The sequence below is a fragment of the Odontesthes bonariensis genome, chromosome 18, assembly GCF_027942865.1.
Source record: "Odontesthes bonariensis isolate fOdoBon6 chromosome 18, fOdoBon6.hap1, whole genome shotgun sequence".
Classification (NCBI taxonomy): Eukaryota; Metazoa; Chordata; class Actinopteri; order Atheriniformes; family Atherinopsidae; genus Odontesthes; species Odontesthes bonariensis.
Genome location: NC_134523.1, coordinates 27,149,849 through 27,167,189, shown reverse-complemented (window position 1 = coordinate 27,167,189; position 17,341 = coordinate 27,149,849). Strand labels below are relative to the sequence as shown.

Below are 17,341 nucleotides of genomic sequence, written 5' to 3'. Positions count from 1 at the left end.
CAAACAAGAGGTCAGTGTGTTAACTCCAGTTCTTGCAGGTGTTCAGAGCGGTTCCCCCCTTCTCTTATTTTAGGAACAGTTAGTCATAGTAATCAGTCTGTTAGCAATATTTTAATGTCCAGTAGTGTTGTAGCTGCTATAAAACACCAAACTTCTCCAATTTGCACTTGGAAATCATCGGATGTCGATGCAGTTGATGCGGAAGGTCAGAAGTTGGCAGAATATATTGATACAGAAAGACCTCAGAGAGGCACAAAGCCAGAGTTTTGCAAGTTGGTGGAGCGACAGATTATTTTTGGTAAAAAATGGAAAGTACTAATTGGGGGTAGTAGTTATGGTCAATTTAATTTGAATCTGGAGGAGGAATTTAGTGAGAAGTTACAGATGTATTTGTTGAGAAATGGAATGTGCATTCTTAATCTTGAGGGTTCATGTAGCTTGGTTATCCATCATGAATCTTACTTTGTCATTGTGGACTGTGGAACAAGAAATTTACAGGGGTTGGCATCAGAAACGGGTACATCTGTAGTGGTATTTAACACTTGCTTCAATGATTTAATGATTCACATTATGAATCTTCGGAAATCATTAAATGCGACGGAGTATGGCATGTCTGCGATTTCTGTACAACAGAGTAGCTTTGGTTTAGAAGCATGTACCACAGTCATTGCTGACAGGCAGGTCACAGACGAACGTCATGGTGCCAGTTCAAGTAGTCAGCAATCAGTTAGAGGATCGTTCCATCAGGGCGATGATCGGTTTAAGTACGGGGGACTGCAGTGTGCAGCTGTGACTCTTGTTGCTTTAGCAAAGCACAAGATGGATAGTGTTTTTTCATGGCATTCTGACACATTAGATAATGTTGTTGTCAGAGGTGACGCCTTGTACACTTATTTGCGGGACAACAATCTGATTAGTGGTAGGAAGGAAACGCTCTGTGTTTTAGACTTGCCGAAGCAGGTTGATATTGACGGGTGTACTTTAGATGTGATGTATGGAGATTTTGTTGCTGGACATGTAGATGTTTTCCAGGGTGAGTTTATAGATTCTGGTGCACACACTACTCTCCGTGAAGGATTGCAAAAGATGTGCGCCACATATGAAACTTGTGTTCTGACTATAAATGGAAGTACCTGCGCTCTTATAAGTCAGAATGGAAAGTATGCTGTTGTAGATTCCCATGCACGTGATTGTAATGGAATGGTAAGTGTTTCAGGGAAAAGCAACGTTTTGTATTTAAACAGCTTTGATGATCTTTTGAATTATATTGAGAGATATGCTAGGCAAAAGAGAACCAGTCCCAAGGAATTTGAAATTAGTGGTGTGCAAATTGACATGCACAGAAATGAGTCAGCAACCATTAGTCCATTTGGCAGTAATTTGTTGAAACCTGTCTCTGTTCAGGAAGTCTTGTGTACAGATGAATCTAGAGGGCAAAAGAAGCCTCAGAGTAGTACATCTTGTAAAAAGATACAAGAAACTCATGAAGATCTTGTAACTTCAGATGTGTTTGTCACCAATGTGAGGACTAGAGCGTTAAAGTTTAATCCTCTTTCAAAAGTGGTGTCAGAAGCTGTTTGCAAACACTTGAACGTAGAATGCGAGAAAGGTGAGTCATCATCTGACTTGGTTGGGGACTTGGGGATACCATGCAAGGTGGAACCCATCGTCGGGGACGGAAACTGTTTTTTCCGGGCTGTTAGTCAGGCTGTAAGTGGGACTCAGAAATGGCACAGGAAAATTAGACTTGCCGTAGTGAAACAGTTAGAAAGGAATCCTCAAATGTATTGTAACATTTTGAGAAATGAAAATTCCTCTATAAAAGAGTATATTAAAAGATCAAGGATGCAATATGTTGGATCCTGGGCAACTGAAGTGGAAATTCAAGCTGCAGCAGACTGTTTGGGTGTGAACATAGTTACATATTATATTGATAAATGGCTTGAATATAAATGTGCTGCTGGTCAGTTCTCAAATCAGTGTGTGTATCTACAAAATATTCATGGTAACCATTACGAGACAGTTGTTTGTGTTAAGCAAACACAACATTGTTATGGTTATTGTAAGGAAAGGGTCTCCATTTCCCAAGGGTATAGTGTTCGAAATAAGACAACAAATGAACCTAATGTTTTAGAAAGTACAAAAACTGCAAACGGTTACGTACTGGATGATGATAGTGTCATTCATAATGCTATTAAACATTTGTCATTTAATCCTGTGTGTACAGATGTTTCAAAAGATTTGTGCAACAAGTATGATATTATGTTTGTTAAACAGAGCACACAAGGATCCACGGTTTCTGGGCCTTTGGGGAGTGTGTGTAAGACTGAAGAGATTGTAAAAGATGGTAACAGTTTTTTCAGAGCAGTGTCTCAAGTACTAAGCGGTTCCCAGAAGAGCCATCGCAGACTACGACTGGCTGCTGTTTCTTATTTGGAGAAGAACAAAGAGGGTAAACGGTTGGTTGGTAAAGGATTTTCTTCTGTGTCTGACTACGTTAAGAAGTCCTGTATGAAGTATGTTGGACATGAAGCTTCTGAAATCGAAATGCAGGCAACTGCAAATGCATTAGGAGTGGATTTGTATGTGCATAATGGCAAGGAATGGGTCAAATATGGGTGTACAAGCTCCACTGGTATAAATGAAGGAATATATCTGAAATATGACGGTTGTCATTTTGAGGTTATTACTTGTGTCTTGCAGGGTGATCAACAGTTTTGCTATGGTTTTTGTAAAGTTAATGATGTATCAGACACACCATACAAGTGTAGAAGAAAATCAAAAAAAACAAAATGCAGCACAGAAACAATTGGTTCAAAAACGTCTTCTCGGCATTTAAAGAAGAAAATTACATTTAAAAAAGTGATGGATTACCAACATGATTTGGAGTATAAAGACAAGATTAAATTGAAAAATAAAGCAATGTATTATTCAAAAATATCTTATAAAGAGAAAAAGATTGCAGAATTAAGAAGAAAGTACAGGGAAGTTAGGTTGTATAGAGAAAAAGTAAATGCATGGTTTAGAATGACTTATCAATTTGATACATTATATCAACAGAAGAAAAAGGTTCTAAGTAAAGAGAAATATCAATTTAATTTATTGCATAAAGAAAATGTAAAGGTGTTGAGTAAAGAAAAATATAAATTTAATTTATTGCATAAAGAAAATGTAAAGGTGTTGAGTAAAGAAAAATATAAATTTAATTTATTGCATAAAGAAAATGTAAAGGTGTTGAGTAAAGAAAAATATAAATTTAATTTATTGCATAAAGAATATGTAAAGGTATTGAGTAAAGAAAAATATAAACTAAATTTATCGCATAAAGAAAAAGTAAAGATGATGAGTAAAGAAAAATATAAAATAAATTTATTGCATAAAGAAAAAGTAAAGATGATGAGTAAAGAAAAATATAAATTAAATTTGTTGCATAAAGAAAATGTCAAGGCAATGAGTAAGAAGAAATTTAAGGTCAATTTGCAGCACAGGCAGAAATTAAAAGAGATTTGTCGTAGAAAGTATCATGGTAACATAGAACATAAGAAAAAGGTTTCAGTGCGTGTGAAATTAAATCAACAGCAACGTAAGGAAATGTTAAAAGAAATTGACTTTGTTATCAAACAGTTTTTGGATAAGGTCAAAGATGGGCCTGATTTTGTCTGCTGTGTCTGTCATAGACTGCTGTTTAGACATCAAGTATTAGTGTGTAGGAAAGATTTCTATTCTAAAAGCCAATCTAGTGCTTTAATTGCTGCAAAATGCATTTCGGAAGATTATGTGCACAAATGTGACAATAGTTGTGCTGTGCAATGTAAATTGACAGAGTCATCCAGAGGTAAACTGATGATTTGTTATACCTGTCATTACAAAATGAGCAAAGGTGTAATGCCACCAGAAAGTGTGACCAACAATTTAAATGTGGATATTATCCCTCCACAATTGGCTTGTCTAAATAGTTTAGAACAGCATTTAATAGCGTTGCATATACCATTCATGAAAATGTTGGCTTTACCCAAAGGGGGACAAAATGGTGTACATGGACCAGTGACTTGTGTTCCAGCAAATATTGTTGAAACGTGTAATGTATTGCCTCGTTGTAATATGGAAGGATCTTTGCTTGCTGTAAAATTAAAGCGTAAATTAACTTACAAAGGTCATTATAAGTATCAATTTGTTGATACTTTGCATGTACGTGAAGCACTTAAGTATTTAAAACAGTTCAACAAATACTATAAAGATATAGATTTTAATGAGAATTGGATCAATGAATTTTGTAGAGATGAAGATGATGTAGTGGACAAAGATGTGATTCCTGACATTTCTGAAAAAGAATTGGAGGAGACTGAGGAGCTGTTGCATGATCGACAGCATCATTGCATGTTTCAAGATACATGTCTCATGCCCGTTGACATAGGTCAGGAAGCTTTGGATCAGTATTTGGATAACATTTTAAATGTTGCTCCTGGTGAAGGTAATAATCCAGTAAAATTATTAAGCGATCCAGAAAATGAAGGCAAGTGCTTCCCTGGTTTGTTTCCATCTGGACAGAATACTTACCATGCAAAGAGGTTACATCGTTTAACATTGTTTCGGTATTTTAATAACAGGCTTTTACATGCTGATGGTAGATTTTCATCCAACGTTGAATATATATTTTATGCACAGTACATGTCTGAATTGGAACAGGTTATTTCTAATGTGTCAGTAGCATTACGTAAAGGGCAATGTGGTAAACCCCAGAATTTGGGTGACTTGTTGAAAAACGAGGAGTCTTTGAAGAAGTTGTTGGAGTTTGATGATGGCTATCGGTTCCTAAAACCCATTAGAGGGACTCCAGCTTTTTGGCAGTCTGCAAAACGTGACATCCTAGCCTGTGTTAAACAGCTGGGTAAGCCTACTTGGTTTGCGTCGTTTTCATCGGCAGATATGAGATGGACTAATCTTTTATATACCCTTTTGAAACATGATGGGCGAACAGAGACGGCTGAGCAATTGGAATGGGCAGATAAATGCGAACTGTTACGTCGAAATCCTGTGACTGCTGCCAGGATGTTTGATTTTAGATGGCATGTTTTCTTAAGAGAAGTTCTCATGTCTCCTGCTAATCCCATTGGTAAAGTTGTTGACTATTACTACCGTGTTGAGTTTCAGCAACGTGGTTCCCCTCATTGTCATTGCCTTTTCTGGATTTCTGGGGCTCCAATCCTAGATCAAAACACAGATGAGGAAGTTGTGGAATTTATAGATAAGTATATTACATGCGAACTTCCATCTGAGGACGAACCATTGTTTGAAGTGGTTACATCTGTTCAGCAGCATTCAAAACGTCACTCAAAATCATGTAAAAAGAAAAACACAGTTTGTCGTTTTAACTTTCCCCGACCTGCATCGAGCAGAACATTTATTTGTCGTAGTGAAAAAGATAAGGATAAGACTTGTACATGTAATTTGGATAAAACAAGCAGCAATGTACAGTGTGCCTGTGCAAGTAAAGAGGCAATGGCTCAAAATCAGGCAAAGGAGATTCTAAGTAAAGTGAAGAGTCTCCTTGCAGATGAAACTTGTCCCTATAGGACTGTAGAAGAAATTTTTCAAAGACTGGGTATAAATCAAGAAATATTTGAAAAGGTGTATAAACGAGTTAGTCGACATACACATGTAGTTTTGAAAAGAGAGATTAATGAAATTTGGATTAATCAGTATAGTCCGCCGCTGTTAAAAGCATGGAATGCTAATCTTGATATTCAATATTGTGTAGATGCATATGCTTGTTGTGTCTACATAGTGTCTTATATGTCAAAAAGCGAGAGAGAAATTGGCCTCATGCTAGGAAATGCCCAGAGAGAAGCATCCAGAGATGGCAATGTTAGTGCTAAAGAAGCGTTAAAGAAGCTTGGTAGTGTATATCTACATAATCGGGATGTGTGTGCTCAGGAAGCGGTGTATCGACTAACCAGTATGCATTTAAAGGAGTGTTCTAGGAAGGTTGTTTTTATTCCAACTGGTGACAACATTGTGAAAATGAGTTTACCTATTTCTGTTTTGAGACAGAAGGCAGCTACAAACGATCTCAGTTCAGAGGAAATGTGGATGACTGGTTTGGTTGATCGCTATAAAAATCGTCCAAAAGATGATATTTTTAACGATATGTGCATTGCAAAGTTTGCATCTGACTATCGGGTTCTGTCCAAGAATGAAAAATGTAAATCTGCTGTCAAGTTGAATAATGGTTTAGGTTTTGTGGCAAAAAGAAGTCGAACGCAACCATCAGTTGTTCGTTATGCGCGTTTTTCAGAGAGCAAAGATCCAGAAAAATTTTATCAGAGCATAATGCAATTATTTCTGCCGTATCGCGTTGATGGTGATCTGAAGCCTCCAGGTTGTGAAAGATTTGAACAATTTTATAGACTTGGTGTGGTTAAATTTATTGATGGAACCAAACATTTAGTGAAGTCTGTCGTAGATTTAAATAGAAGTGAATTCGAAGTGGAATCTTTTAACCTGGAGGCAGCAGATCAGGTGGTTGGCGACGTACTGCTTGAAAATGCATGGTGTGAGTTGTGTCCTGAAGTGGAGATGGAACGGTTGGAGGGTGTGGAAGGAATGAAACAAATAAAAGCAACACTGAGTGATGAAAAGGAACACATCCCAGATTTAAGCTCATCTTCCAAGGGAAATGTATTTGAGAAAAAGAGCACGCTGACTAGAATCGAAGGCTTAGCATTAATTAGATCTTTGAATGAAAGACAGTTCTCTGTTTTTTACCAAATCAGGCAATGGTGTTTAGACAAGGTAAATGGAAAAAATCCTGAACCGTTACACATTTTAATTACAGGAGGTGCAGGCACAGGTAAAAGTCATTTGATCAGAGCGATTGAATATGAATCAAAACGATTATTGTCACCAATGTGTCAATACACTGACAACACACCTGTTTTATTGACTGCTCCTACAGGTATTGCTGCGTATAATTTGGAAGCAACAACAATTCACACAACATTTTCTATTGGAATTGATGTACGCTTACCGTACACTCCTTTGGGAGAAGAGAAGCTCAATTCATTACGTCTGAAATATAGTGATGTACATATTCTCATCATAGATGAAATATCAATGGTAGATCACAATTTGCTATCATATGTGCATGGTAGATTGCGGCAGATCAAACAAACGGGTAACGTAGGCTCATTTGGAAACATTAGCGTAGTGGCAGTTGGAGATTTCTTCCAGTTACCTCCTGTCAAAGGCAAACCGTTGTATTCTGATGGAGTTGGCAGCAACTTGTGGTCTGATTTATTTAAAGTTGTAGAACTAACGGAAATAGTACGGCAAAAAGATTTTGTGTTTTCCCAGCTGTTAAACCGGATGAGGACTCGTTCAAAAGAGACCCCCATGCTACCTGGTGACATAAATGTTTTAAAAGTTTGTGAAACGGGTGAGGTCAGCTCAGCCTTGCATATATTTGCAACAAATGAACAAGTAAATGAGCATAATATGAAACAGTTGTTTGAGAATTGCCCAGAATATGTGAAAATTGAGGCACAGGATTCTGTCAATGATAAAAAAACAGGCAAATTGCGGTTGTTGCAAGGGAGTCACGCCAAAGCTTTACATACCGGTTTGTCAGAGGTTCTGTTGTTGGGTAAGGGTGCACGCGTTATGCTGTGTAAAAACGTGGATGTCGGGGATGGTTTAGTTAACGGTGTTTGTGGCATTGTGACAGATATCATAATACCAGAAAAGGACAAGTTTCCTAAATTGGTTTATGTTAGATTTGATGACGATCGTGTAGGCATCCACAGAAGGAAAACGTGTGTGTATGGGTCCTCGGATGTGGTTGGTTCCACACCTATTGTACCCGAGGAGGAAAGGGCCACTGTTAAAGGTGGATTGCGACGACAATTTCCACTGAAATTGGCGTGGGCCTGTACGGTACACAAAGTACAAGGCTTAACAGTAGACAAAGCTGTTGTTTGTCTAAACAAAATCTTTGCACCTGGTCAAGCTTATGTTGCTCTAAGCAGAGTTAGGAGTCTTTCAGGTTTGACCATTCAAGACTTTAATGAAAAAAGGATTTATTGTAAGGATGATATTACGGTTGCTATCCAGAGTATGACACCCCTTTTGATGTGTGGACCTGCACAGTTGAGCGGATTTGACACATCTGCTTTTACTGTGTTCTTAATGAACGTCCAAAGTTTGAATCGACATGTTAAAGATTTAGCTTTTTGTACTCAGCAATGGAAACCTAAATGTATTGCTGTAACAGAAACATGGATTCTTGAACCTCAAGCTGATACGGTAAAGATTGATGGTTACAGTTTCAACAACTGTCCCCGACGTTTATCGTATGATGGTACCCAGCCATCGTTGATTGGGTTGCAAGACCAACAACATGGCGGTGTTGGCATGTATACTGCAGATGGTGTGGAATATGAAGTTTTAAAGCCACCACAGGTCAATTTAGAGTGTTTAGTTTATAACTTTTTGCATTTGAACATTAAAATGGTTGTAATTTATCGCTCACCACAGTATCCTCTGTCATTATTTAAAACCAATTTGGTAAAGATGCTTGACTGGCTGGAGCAATTGGCAACTGGAACAATAGCATTGATGGGAGATTTTAATGATGATATTTTAAAGTCATCAACTATCTTAAATTGTGTTAAAACCAGAGGATATGTTCAAATAGTCCAGGAAGCAACTACTGAAAGGGGTAGTTTAATAGATCACATCTATGTTAAATCAGATGTATATGAGGGAGAAGCAGTGGTAATACCAACATATTTTAGTGATCATGAAGGAATTCTGTGTGGTTTTAAGCTGATTTAGTTATTTAATGAAATAATTATTTGTTTTAGTTTTTGAAGTAGAGATGGAGAGTATATTTGGGGGGGAAAGTATTTATTTTTTAATGGTTTTTTAACTATTCAAAACCCTCCGAGCAACATACAAAGTAACACAGAACCAGGGAAACAACACGACACCAGAACAGGGACAGACGACAGCGAGCACTGATAAACAAGGTGGCCTCGGCCTACCATTGCACACTGTACATAAAAATCCACAAACATCCTCATGGAGCTTAACAACTCCATTGCACACAGCACATAAACAAACAACACCGGAGTGTGGTTTTAAGCTGATGTAGTTTTTAATGAAATAATTATTTTGTGTTTTTGTTTTTTAAGTACAGATGAGAGTATATTGGAGGGGGGAAGAGTATTTTTGTACATGTTATAAATTAAGTTTATGTTTTCTGTATATTTTACAAGGTTTAAAAAATGACAATTCTGAATCCCAAAAAGTTGAACGATGTGACAGCTCACAGGCAAGAGGGGGATTCTCCGCCACGATTTGCCTGTGTGACCTGCCCCGTCTCTTTCCTGTCCCAAAGGGGGTTCTCACTTCACATCAGGAGGAAGCATCCCGATGCATACTTCTGTGCACGGAAGGAGCTGCCGCTCAGTAAGTCAGGACTGAAGACGAAGGCAGAGACTAAGACAGGAACTAATAGTGGCCCTTCCGCCTGTCCCGGAGGTGGCGCATTAGCTAAGCACTTTAATTACCTATGTTATGAAATTTGTGTTGTATTTAACAGTAAACAAGTCTTTATTGTGTAAAGGTTTCGTTTCTTGCATTAAGACGGCATTTATTTAACTTTCACATATTTGAAAATAGTGATAAACGGCTATTAATATAAGTTAACATACAGAAATTGGCATGCTGTTCTTAATGCAAGTTTTGCTTTACCTTGTCATATAGCATTAAAAAAAGCAAAAGGCAATGGTATTGGTACTCCCACTTGTGGGACGGGGTTCAAATCCCTGTGTTGCCCTGCTGATTTGTGCTGACAAGTTTGAAGAAATTTTGATGACAAGTAGAAAACCTTTAAACTCTGGACTGGCAAAGTGTGCGTTTAAAGATGTTTTATGCCAATGTAAAGAAGTTATGAGAAACATGAGCATAATAGAAATTCTTGTAGGATTTTGGTTGGTGTCGATGTGATTAATTTTGGTCTGTTGTGACACAGAAAGTGTCGCTGCTCAACAACGCGACTGAAAAAGAGCCAAAACTGCCGCTCCAGCAGCGTCATCAATGGTGTCACGCCTTTCCTGCAACAGAGCATGAGGCAGAGTATTTGAATCTCCCAGATGGCCTTCAATTCACAACAGTATGACACAAGTGGAATGTGTTCAACGTTGGACTGATGTCTCACCTTCCGGACAGGAGTTCTTATATGTTGATTATTGTATTGTTTAACATTACATGATCTTTTTTTTTTTTTTTTTTTTTGGTGCCATTGTAAAACTTTTCACCAGGACTAAAGATTAAAAGTAGCCTTTGGTGGCTAACTCTGGCATGTCATAGATGTAATGTTATTAATATGCACTGTCTTGTTAATAAATAAAATGGAAAATTTGAGTGACTGTCAGTTTCTGTTTTGTGGCAAAGGATTGGAGAGGACTTCTTGAAGGCTATTCAACATCATGTGTGGCTAAAGTGGAAAAAGTTACTACATTATGTGTTAAAGTTTGATTGGGCGGGGCTTTTAATGACTTGTAAACACGTACCACGCCAATGTGTCCAGCGCTGCTCAGTAATAATGCACCAAAAATATGGTGCAGATGGGATGATGTCTCAGGGAGATATAGCTGTTTAAATGATATAGGGGGCGCACTGGAGTCACATTTCAATATAATCCTATTGGGCTCTTTAGATATGAACAAAGGTCATTCTTATCTAGTTTGGTGCAAATCGGATGATGCATGTGAGATTTAGAGCCGAACGTATGCAAACGGCGAGGGATTGGAATGTGCCATTCTGCCACGCCCACACTATTTTGTAGGTCCTGACAAGACGCACAGGTGTGCTGAGTTTCATGATTGTCGGTGAAAGCATGGCTTGGATCTGATGTTTTTAGATATTCTAGGGGGCGCTGTGGAGGCATTAGGCCACGCCCATCAAATATTGGACTGCTCACCTGTTGGGGGGTGGATTAGGATCGATCCCAGTTAGTTTGGTGCATCTCGACTAAAAACTGTAGAATTTAGAGTCAAACGTATGGTAACGGCGTGATGTCTGACTTCACCAAGCAGCCATAGCCACGCCTTCAACTGAAAACTGTTGGTGCTTTAAAGCAAGTGAGACCAACTTGTTTTCTGTATTCTGACTCAAGATCATGTTGATTAGGTGAAGGGGGCCAGAGATGGAGCTTTCCAAGTAAAAAAAGGGACTTCCTGTTCTGAGGGGGCGGGGCTTATATGACGTCAGCATATGACCACATAGGATTGACATGCATCCAACATGGATGACTCATACCAAGTTTGGTGCAGATTTAACTTTTTAGGTGAAAGTTATAGCGTTTCGTTTACACTGGCGAATACGTCAAGTTCGCCGCTTGGCCAAGCCCCCTAAACATGCTCAAAAACTCAAGATTTCTGATAACTTTTGTGCCCCCATCCCTTAACTGCATACCGACCAAAGATGAAGTCCGTAGCTCAAAATCTCTGGGGCGTGAAAATTTTCCTGCGAGGTGTGTAAATATGAAAAATGGCCAAAATTTGCCCTTTGACCCAAAATGGCCGCCTCCTTGTACGTTTTAGAGCATACCTCCAAGAGACTTTTGTTCTTGATGTGAGAAGATCTACGTACATACCGAGTTTCAGATCTCTACAACGTACGGTTCAGGCTATCTCACGTTAGGTGGCGCTGTAGAGCAGTTTGGCCACGCCCACTTTCGATTCCATTAAAAACATTTGATTTCACGCGGGGGACAATTTTGGGCAAAGTTGCGTGAGTTTTCGAATACGTTAAGGCGTCCCCATTTGCGATTCCGGGCGGAAAAGAAACAGGAATAATAATAACAAGAACTGCAAGCAGTGATAACGGCCCTCGCAGCCAAGCGCAGCTCCGGCCTTGCGACCGCCTGACCGCCGGCACCGCCGCCCCGACGTGGTCATCGACGCCGTCACGCGTCTCCCGCGCCCGTCCACCGGGCGGAGCGCGCGACGAATCTCCCAAATCGCCTTCAGTCCATGACAGTACGACACCAGTGACACGTGTTTAAAGTTGGAGCGATATGCCACCTACCAGACAGGAGTTACCGTCACTTCCTGTTTTGTGGGGGCGGGGTTTAGCGACGTCAGAAATGTACAACGCCAACGTGTGAAGCGCTGCTCCGTAATGATGAACAAAAAATACGGTGCAGATCAGACGATGTCTCAAGGAGATATAGCTGTTTAAATGATCTAGGGGGCGCACTTGAGTCACACTCCAATATAATCCTATTGGGCTCTTTAGATGTTAACAAAGGTCATTCATATCTAGTTTGGTGCAAATCGGATGATGCATGTGAGATTTAGAGCCGAACGTATGCAAACGGCGAGGGATTGGAATGTGCCATTAAGCCACGCCCACACTATTTTGTAGGTCCTGACAAGACGCACAGGTGTGCTGAGTTTCATGATTGTTGGTGAAAGCATGGCTTGGGGCTGATGTTTTTAGTTGTTCTAGGGGGCGCTGTGGAGGCATTAGGCCACGCCCATCACATATTGCACTGCACACCTGTTAGGGGGTGGATTAGGACCGATCCCAGTGAGTTTGGTGCATCTGGGCTCAAAACTGTAGAATTTAGAGCCAAACGTATGGTGACGGCGTGATGTCTGACTTCACCAAGCCGCCATAGCCACGCCTTCAACTGAAAACTTTTGGTGCTTTAAAGCAAGTTAGACCAACTTGTTATCTGTATTCTGACACAAGATCATGTTGATTAGGTGAAGGGGGCCAGAAATGGAGCTTTCCAAGTAAAAAAAGTGACTTCCTGTTCTGAGGGGGCGGGGCTTAGATGACGTCAGCATATGACCACATAGGATTGACATGCATCCAACATGGATGACTCATACCAAGTTTGGTGCAGATTAAGCTTTTTAGGTGAAAGATATAGCGTTTCGTTTACACTGGCGAGTACGCCAAGTTCGCCGCTTGGCCAAGCCCCCTAAACATGCTCAAAAACTCAAGTCTTCTGATAACTTTTGTGCCCCCATCCCTTAACTGCATACCGACCAAAGATGAAGTCCGTAGCTCAAAATCCCTGGGGCGTGAAAATTTTCCTGCGAGGTGTGTAAATATGAAAAATGGCCAAAATTTGCCCTTTGACCCAAAATGGCCGCCTCCTTGTACGTTTTAGAGCATACCTCCAAGAGACTTTTGTTCTTGATTTGAGGCGATCTACATACATACCGAGTTTCAGATCTCTACGACGTACGGTTCGGTCTATCTCACGTTAGGTGGCGCTGTAGAGCAGTTTGGCGACGCCCACTTTCGACTCCATTAAAAACATGCAGTTTCACGCGGGGGACAATTTTGGGCAAAGTTTCGGGAGTTTTCGAATACGTTCAGGCATCCCCATTTGCGATTCCGTGCGGAAAAGAAAAAGAATCATAACAAGAACTGCAAGCAGTGATAACGGCCCTCGCAGCCAAGCGCAGCTCCGGCCATGCGACCGCCTTACCGCCGGCACCGCCGACCCGACGTGGTCATCGAAGCCGTCACGCGTGTCACGCGCCAATGCGCCGGTCCACCGGACGGAGCGTGCGACGAATCTCCCAAATCGCCTTCAGTCCACGACAGTACGACACCAGTGGCACATGTTCAAAGTTGGAGCGATATCTCACCTTCCAGACAGGAGTTGCCGTCACTTCCTGTTTTGTGGGGGCGGGGTTTAGTTACATCAGAAATGTAACATGCCAACGTATGAAGAACTGCTCCGTAATGATGCACAAAAAATATGGTGAAGATCGGATGATGTGTCAAGGAGATATAGCTGTTTAAATGATCTAGGGGGCGCACTAGAGTCAAACTCCAATATAATCCTATTGGGCTCTTTAGATGTTAACAAAGGTCATTCATATCTAGTTTGGTGCAAATCGGATGATGCATGTGAGATTTAGAGCCGAACGTATGCAAACGGCGAGGGATTGGAATGTGCCATTAAGCCACGCCCACACTATTTTTTAGGTCCTGACAAGACGCACAGGTGTGCTGAGTTACATGATTGTCGTTCAAAGCATGGCTTGGGGCTGATGTTTTTAGATCTTCTAGGGGGCGCTGTGGAGGCATTAGGCCACGCCCATCAAATATTGGACCTCACACCTGTTTGGGGGCGGATTAGGATCGATCCCAGTGAGTTTGGTGCATCTCGGCTAAAAACTGTAGAATTTAGAGCCAAACGTATGGTAACGGCGTGATGTCTGACTTCACCAAGCAGCCATAGCCACGCCTTCAACTGAAAACTGTTGGCGCTTTAAAGCAAGTGAGACCAACTTGTTATCTGTATTCTGACACAAGATCATGTTGATTAGGTGAAGGGGGCCAGAAATGGAGCTTTCCAAGTAAAAAAAGTGACTTCCTGTTCTGAGGGGGCGGGGCTTAGATGACGTCAGCATATGACCACATAGGATTGACAAGCATCCAACATGGATGAGTCATACCAAGTTTGGTGCAGATTAAACTTTTTACGTGAAAGTTATAGCGTTTCGTTTACACTGGCGAGTACGCCAAGTTCGCCGCTTGGCCAAGCCCCCTAAACATGCTCAAAAACTCAAGTCTTCTGATAACTTTTGTTCCCCCATCCCTTAACTGCATACTGACCAAAAATGAAGTCCGTAGCTCAAAATCCCTGGGGCGTGAAAATTTTCCTGCGAGGTGTGTAAATATGAAAAATGGCCAAAATTTGACCTTTGACCCAAAATGGCCGCCTCCTTGTACGTTTTAGAGCATACCTCCAAGAGACTTTTGTTCTTGATTTGAGAAGATCTACGTACATACCGAGTTTCAGATCTCTACGACGTACGGTTCGGGCTATCTCACGTTAGGTGGCGCTATAGAGCAGTTTGGCGACGCCCACTTTCGAGTACATTGAAAACATGTGATTTCACGCGGGGGACAATTTTGGGTAAAGTTTGGTGAGTTTTCGAATACGTTAAGGCATCCCCATTCGCGATTTCGCGCGGAAAAGAAAAAGAATAAGAATAAAAAAAATAGTGAAATCCTACAGATACAATAGGCCTTCGCAGCGCTTAGCTGCTCGGGCCTAATAATAATAAGAAGAAGAATAGTGAAATCCTACAGATACAATAGGCCTTCGCAGCGCTTAGCTGCTCGGGCCTAATAAGAAGAATAGTGAAATCCTTCAGAAACAATAGGCCTTCGCAGCGCTTAGCTGCTCGGGCCTAATAATAATAATAATAGTGAAATCCTACAGATACAATAGGCCTTCGCAGCGCTTAGCTGCTCGGGCCTAATAATAACAAGAACTGCAAGCAGTGATAACGGCCCTCGCAGCCAAGCGCAGCTCCGGCCTTGCGACCGCCTGACTGCCGGCACCGCCGCCCCGACGTGGTCATCGACGCCGTCCCGCGTCTCCCGCGCCCGTCCACCGGGCAGAGCGTGCGACGAATCTCTCAAATCGCCTTCAGTCCACGTCAGTACGACACCAGTGGCACGTGTTCAAAGTTGGAACGATATCTCACCTTCCAGACAGGAGTTACCGTCACTTCCTGTTTTGTGGGGGCGGGGTTTAATGACGTCAGAAATATACCATGCCAACGTGTCAAGCGCTGCTCCGTAATGATGCACAAAAAATATGGTGCAGATCGGATGATGTCTCAAGGAGATATAGCTGTTGACATGATCTAGGGGGCGCACTGGAGTCACACTCCAATATAATCCTATTGGGCTCTTTAGAGATTAACAAAGGTCATTCCTATGTAGTTTGGTGCAAATCGGATGATGCATGTGAGATTTAGAGCCGAACGTGTGCAAACGGCGAGGGATTGGAATGTGCCATTCTGCCACGCCCACACTATTTTGTAGGTCCTGACAAGACGCACAGGTGTGCTGAGTTTCATGATTGTCGGTGAAAGCATGGCTTGGATCTGATGTTTTTAGATGTTCTAGGGGGCGCTGTGGAGGCATTAGGCCACGCCCATCAAATATTGGACCGCACACCTGTTGGGGGGTGGATTAGGATCGATCCCAGTGAGTTTGGTGCATCTCGGCTCAAAACTGTAGAATTTAGAGCCAAACGTATGGTAACGGCGTGATGTCTGACTTCAACAAGCCGCCATAGCCACGCCTTAAACTGAAAACTGTTGGTGCTTTAAAGTAAGTGAGAACAACTTGTTATCTGTATTCTGACACAAGATCATGTTGATTAGGTGAAGTTGGCCAGAGATGGAGCTCTCCAAGTAAAAAAAGTGACTTCCTGTTCTGAGGGGGCGGGGCTTAGATGACATCAGCATATGACCACATAGGATTGACATGCATCCAACATGGATGACTCATACCAAGTTTGGTGCAGTTTAAACATTTTAGGTGAAAGATATAGCGTTTCGTTTACACTGGCGAGTACGCCAAGTTCGCCGCTTGGCCAAGCCCCCTAAACATGCTCAAAAACTCAAGTCTTCTGATAACTTTTGTGCCCCCATCCCTTAACTGCATACTGACCAAAAATGAAGTCCGTAGCTCAAAATCCCTGGGGCGTGAAAATTTTCCTGCGAGGTGTGTAAATATGAAAAATGGCCAAAATTTGCCCTTTGACCCAAAATGGCCGCCTCCTTGTACGTTTTAGAGCATACCTCCAAGAGACTTTTGTTCTTGATTTGAGAAGATCTACGTACATACCGATTTTCAGATCTCTACGACGTACGGTTCGGGCTATCTCACGTTAGGTGGCGCTGTAGAGCAGTTTGGCGACGCCCACTTTCGACTCCATTAAAATCATGCAGTTTCACGCGGGGGACAATTTTGGGTAAAGTTTCGGGAGTTTTCGAATACGTTCAGGCCTCCCCATTCGCGAAACCGCGTGGAGAAGAAAAAGAATAAGAACAAGAACTGCAAGCAGTGATAACGGCCCTCGCAGCCAAGCGCAGCTCCGGCCATGCGACCGCCTGACCGCCGGCACCTCCGCCCCGACGTGGTCATCGACGCCGTCGCGCGTCTCCAGCGCCCGTCCACCGGGCGGAGCGTTCGACGAATCTCCCAAATCGCCTTCAGTCCACGACAGTACGACACCAGTGGCACGTGTTCAAAGTTGGAGCGATACATCACCTTCCAGACAGGAGTTACCGTCACTTCCTGTTTTGTGGGGGCGGGGTTTAACGACTTCAGAAATATACAACCCCAACGTGTCAAGCGCTGCTCCGTAATGATGCACAAAAAATATGGTGCAGATCGGATGATGTCTCAAGGAGTTATAGCTGTTGACATGATATAGGGGGCGCACTGGAGTCACACTCCAATATAATCCTATCGGGCTCTTTAGATGTTAACAAAGGTC

The 17,341-nt window shown here is 41.7% G+C and overlaps 1 protein-coding gene across 1 annotated transcript in view; it reads right to left on the bottom strand.

Annotated features, from left to right (window-relative positions):
* nudcd1 (NudC domain containing 1) overlaps nucleotides 1-17,341 on the bottom strand; it is a 462,800-nt gene that overhangs the window by 360,635 nt on the left and 84,824 nt on the right. The window lies entirely within an intron of this gene.